This window comes from Talpa occidentalis, unplaced genomic scaffold (assembly GCF_014898055.3).
Source record: "Talpa occidentalis isolate TD23 unplaced genomic scaffold, MPIMG_talOcc4v2.1 talOcc4.6, whole genome shotgun sequence".
NCBI classification, from domain to species: Eukaryota; Metazoa; Chordata; class Mammalia; order Eulipotyphla; family Talpidae; genus Talpa; species Talpa occidentalis.
Window position 1 is genome coordinate 53751359 of NW_023604972.1, and position 5786 is coordinate 53757144.

At 40.8% G+C, this 5786-nt stretch overlaps 1 pseudogene; it reads left to right on the forward strand.

Moving 5' to 3' along the window:
* The first annotated feature begins 3192 nt into the window (after positions 1-3192).
* On the forward strand, positions 3193-3529 carry LOC119261171 (60S ribosomal protein L35a-like; annotated as a pseudogene).
* Positions 3530-5786: the final 2257 nt, after the last annotated feature.

Genomic DNA, 5786 nt, shown 5'->3' on the forward strand with positions numbered 1-5786 from the left:
ATTTATAGGGCCTCCCTGGTGGCACAGGGGTTAAAGACAGCACTATCAAGCAATTGGCAGCCACTGCAGCATGAGTTAGATCCCGGCTGGTCAGGGAGCAACGCACATGGCACAGCAACCCTCCCTGTCTTGCCCGCTGCTCCCCTCAGCAGTGCATTGCAGTAGGTCCTCCTGTTCTGCTCCCTACTCTCTGGTGAATCCTCTCACCCCCATGCTTCTGGCCTGTACCCCAGTTCTTGTATGCATAAAAAAATAAATTCTTTAAAAAGAAAAAAAAAAAGGATTTATACTGGCTTATCGCAGGAGATTCTAGGGTAAGAACACAGCCTGCCTACCTGGTGGAACTGAAATCAAGAAGTGAGCCAGGAGTGCTTCCCTCTCTCTCATTTCTGCTTCTCTCTGCATTTACTCCTTCTCCTTGCAAGGTGAAGTTCTCTGATCCTCAAAGCACAAGTACAAAATATAGCTGACCCTCTTGAGGTTGAAGTTGTAGTTTGAATTGAAAGCAGTCTGAGTTGAGCAAGCATAAAAAAGTGAAATCTTCAATAGTGGAAAGTCCACAGATAATATCCAATTTTTTTCAATTGAGTAGCAACTTAAGCATGTAATTTAGAGATATGAAGGAAGATCCTAAAATAATCACCTAATAAGAGTGAAAGTTGTAGCCTCTGAGGAAAGGGAAATTGTGATGTGGGTAAGGGGTGCTGAAACTTAAACATCTTACACATTCTGTTTTTTTCCATGGGCACATTTAACTGGTTTTTTTTTTTAAAAAAAATTAATGGCAGGATATAAAAAGAAACAAACATTGCAAAAAGGAAAAGGAAGGAAGACTAGTAAAAAGCTTAGGTAGAAAAGGAAAACGTCTTCCCAAAGGACAGGGAGTGAATGACCTTTACTGGTCGTGTTATCCGACCTTGTTTAACTAACTGCCTGTTACTGAGCCCCAGGCTAACAGGAATGCTGCCAATCACCCTCCACCCTGCAGAGGCATCCAGTCTTATGTGCAATTGCTCTAGAACCAGCTGAAATCTGATGGCCGTGTAGACTCAGATGGCAGAAAACTGACCAAGAAGTGGCCTAGGTCTCTTAGATGGAGACTCAAGATGCTAATGAGACATGCAATGTATGAAGAAGCATATAGCTCTTCTGCGCATGCCCTAGGACAACCCAGCCCAAAGCATGTTCTCAATCCAGGACCCTGCCCTGGTAATCAGCTCCACAAACAGGACCCCCACCACTCTCAGACGGAGAGCATGGCTCAGGGTACTTGCCACTGATCACCTATTGTGTGGTCCACAAGAACTGTTCTACACATGAAACTCACTGTCTCTTTCAAAGTTTGTGGAGGATTAATTTGTAAAAGGTAGGCAAAGATCTTTCAGTGTCTGTGATGGTCACAAAAATGTGTAGCAGGTGATCCTTGAATGCCATCTAAGGAAAACAGTATATATCCTGAAGAAGTAAGTGTTAGGAATTCCAGTGTGAGTGTGGAAGCGTCAGAATAATCCCTGGGGGTCTCCCCGGTGGCGCAGCAGGTTGAGCGCAGTGCTGTGAATCTGTCCGCAGCCTCTGCAGCAGGGGTTCGATTCCTGGCCTGCCAGGGAGATACCCGCATGGCGCGGCAGACCTTTCCTGCCTCCCCCGCTGCTTCCCTCAGCAGTGTCTTGGGTCTGTCTGTCTGTTCTGCTCCCCCCTCTGTCTCTGGTGAATCCTCTCACCCTCCCACACCTCTGGCCTGTACCCCAGTTCTTTTTTTTTTTTAAATAATAAATTTTATTTTTATATTCCCCCATACAACTGCACATGCCCCATTCTGACCCCAATCCCTCCCCTCCCGGCCCCCACCCCCCAAAAAGTGTCTCTGGTTCATAGTTTTTTGTTGATTTTGATTTTCACTTTCTTATAGTTATTCTTTTTCCTGATCCCTTATTTAAGTTTTCTAGATTCCTGCTATGAGTGAGACCATCCGATATTTTTCTTTTTCTTTTTGGCTTATTTCGCTGAGCATGATCCCGACATTGAAATTTTGATTGGAATAGCATTGAATTGGTATATTGCTTTTGGTAGGATGGCCATTTTAATAATGTTTATTCTTCCAATCCATGAGCAGGGGATGTCTTTCCATTTCTTTGTGTCTTCTTCTATTTCTTTTAACAGTGTTTTATAATTTTCTTTGTATAGGTCCTTTACCTCTTTTGTTAGATTTATTCCCAAATATTTGATTTTTTTTTGTTTCGATAATAAAAGGGATGGGTTTTTTTATTTCTTCTTCTTCAGATTTATTGTTTGTGTATAGGAAGGCTACTGACTTTTGCGTGTTGATTTTGTATCCTGCCACTTTACTGAATTGATTGATAAGTTGAATTAGTTTTTCTGTGGAGTTTTTGGGTGTACCCCAGTTCTTGTATAAATAAAATAAAACTTTAAAAAAAAAGAGTAATCATTGGCAACCTGAAATAACTACTCAGCAGGATGAAGACTGGTTTGGAGGACATAGAATGTAGGATATAGAAACATAGAAATTTTTGTACAAATTAAGTCAGAATGAGGTCCAGAAATGCCTCAATTGTGGAGATGAAAAGAAGCAGACAAGTGGGAGGAAACTGAGGAGAAATGATCTGAGTTAATTACTGGTGGGAGAGGAAACAAACTTAGAAGTCTAGTTTGAGAAGTAGTGAGATTCCAGTAAGACCCTGTTTTCATAGGACTCTCCCTAAATAATGAATTTTGTGGAATAAAATCAAATTGTCATAATTCTTCTCATCCCACCCCCATCTTGACACTCCACTCTTTGGATTATCCAACACATAGGTAGGATCTTTTACCCCAAATGTTATTATTAGGTGTAGTTGACACATGTAATAATTACAAATTAATTTTGTGGCAGCTCTATGGGACTAGGAAGTCCCTAGAACTCTACCAAATGCCTGATGAGTATAAATGAATTTTCTAAAGTTTTCACAGTTTTTGTGTGTGTTTATTTAGTGATACATGCACCAACCTAAATAAACCTTAAAAACATTATGCTAAATGAAAGACGTCATTCACAAAAATCACATTTTGTATTATTCCATTCATATTCACTGTCCAGAATCAAATCTACAAGAGACAAAAAGTAGATTAATAGTTTCCTGCTCTTTCCACCATCTTGGTCCCTGTGGAGCCTGCTGAGAACAGGACTTCTAAAATATGGTTGGAAGGCTATGGTCCAAGGCCATTTTTGCTGGCTCCCGAACCAGAGGGAACATACAGCTCTTCTTAAAATTGAAGGTGTTTATGCTCGAGATGAAACAGAATTCTATCTAGGCAAGAAATGTGCTTATGTATACAAAGCAAAGAACGACACAATGACTCCTGGTGGCAAACCAAATAAAACTGGAGTAATCTGGGGGAAAGTAACATGTGCCCATGGAAACAGTAGTTCCAAAGCAACCTTCCAGCTAAGGCCATAGGACACAGAATTGGTGTGATGCTGTACCCCTCAAGGATTTAAATATACTGAAAGGTCAATAAAAGTGGATTTGTTCTTGTATTTTGTAAAAAAAAAAAGGGGGGGGCCTCCCTGCTGGTGCAGCGGATTGAGCATAGCACTGTGATGCTGTCTGCAGCCTCTGCAGTGTGGATTTGATCCCGACTGGCCGCTGAGAATCCCACATGGCGCAGCAGACCTCTCCTGTCTTGCCTACTACTCCCCTCAGTAGTGTATTTCGGTCAGTCTGCTTGTTCTGTTCCCCGCTCTGTCTCTGGTGAATCCTCTCACCCTCCCGCACATCTGGCCTGTACCCCGGTTCTTGTATGCATGAATAACTAAATCTTTAAAAAAAAATAGTTGCTTAAGCAGGTGAGGATCAGGCAATTAAGGGGAGGCAGGCAACAGGCAATAGCTAAAGGGCATAGGATTTCTTTTTGGCGTATTGAAATGTTCTAAAATTGAGGTGCAGAGGGTGAGAGGACCCACTCAAGACAGAGTGGGGAACAGAACAGGCAGATTGACTGAAATACACTGATGAGGGGAGGAGCAGGCGAGTCAGGAGAGAGTAGCTCCCTTGTCAGGGATCGAACTTGTGCTTCAGTGGCTGCAGATAGCTTCATAGGTTGTTGTCTTAACCCTTTGTGCCACCAGGGAAGGGTGTTATATTCTTGATTAAAATATTGATTGATTTAATATTAAAATATTATATTCTTGATTAAAATACTATACTCATTCCTCCTGGTCTATAGAATAATGATGAAACTTCTCAAGATGGCATGCAAAACCCTAAGGAATTTGGTCAGAATTTCCTGTCTCATTTCCAGCTGTGTGCCTCATACACAAAGAAATACATCCAAGGCCTTAAATATAGCGTGACCTCTCACACCCTCACATTTTAGCATTTGCAGATCTTATGTGCATGCAAAGCTTCCTACCTATTACATCTTCTGTTCCACCCTATCTCCCTTTCTGTACCTGACAAATGCTTATTCATACTATATGACTTAGCCCTGGAAGAGTCAATATTAGAGAGACAGAGATAGTTGGGAAAAAAAGGAAAGAGGAAGGAAAATTTTTTCTCCCACTTTTCCCTATCCTGATCTAGCTCTTAGTATAGAACTAGTCTCAATTAGGAACACAATAAGGAAAGGTGGGTTTATAGGACCCAAAGACCAGTATGGGGATGGTGGAAGCATAGAACATTACCAAGAAGGTAGGGTTATTCTTTGTTAACCTGATATAGCAGGATTTTTGCTGACAGTAGGCCAGGATGATCATATATAATAGAGGATGAGGATTTTCTCATATATCAAGGATGGTCAGATATTTAGGGTGAAAGATTCTGGTTAAATTGATTCACAGGATTCTTACTAAAACTGTGCAATGCAAAGATAGAGCAGATGTGCTAAAGTCAAAGCCTAGTTGAAAAAGGATTTAGATATGGCTACAGGAGAAACTGTTGCCAGGATCTTGCTCTTCAGAAAGTCTACATGAGGGCCTCCCTGGTAGCGCAAGGGGTTAAGTCTCAGCACTATTAAGCTATCACCAGACACTGCAGCATGAGTTCAATCACCTGTCAGGGAGCTAACCACACGGTTCATAAGACTCTCCTCTCTGGCCCTCAGTGCATTTCAATAAATCTGCCTGTTCTGCTCCCCACTTTGTCTCTGGTGAATCCTCTCACCCCCCCCCCGTATCTCTGGCATACACCCCAGTTCTTGTATGCATAAGTAAAATAAATCTTCAAAAAAGAAAAAGGTAAAAAGTAAGGCTTTATGAGTCAACACTTGCACAATAGAGCATGAAGATTTCTATTTTTCAATGTTTACCGATGTAATATATAAGAAGTCTTATTTCATTGTTTTAATTAACATTTCTCTTGTTACTAATACATTTGACCATCTCTTCACATCCTTGATAGCCTCTCAGATTTCCCGTTCAGCAAATTCCTGTTCAGATGATTTGCCCAGCTTTCTTTGGGTATTCCTGTCTCTTTTTTTGATTGATTTAGGATAATTTAGCCCCGTAGTCTAGTATGATAATAGCTCCCTGCCACTTTCAGACATCACAGTGTTTTCTCCCAACCTGTTATCATCTGTTATCCTCAGTTAACTTCATTCATGCTAACCTGGGAAGAAAGAAATCCTTAATTTTGATGTTAATTCATTGTTATTTTGCCTCGTTATTTGGGTTTTTATGGTTTTAAGAAGTTCTTATCTGTCCCAGATTTTTTAAAAAGTCCTACAGTCTTCTATTAATAATTTTGTCTTTCACATATGTATTCTTAAGTCATCTGTAGTCAACTTTTTAT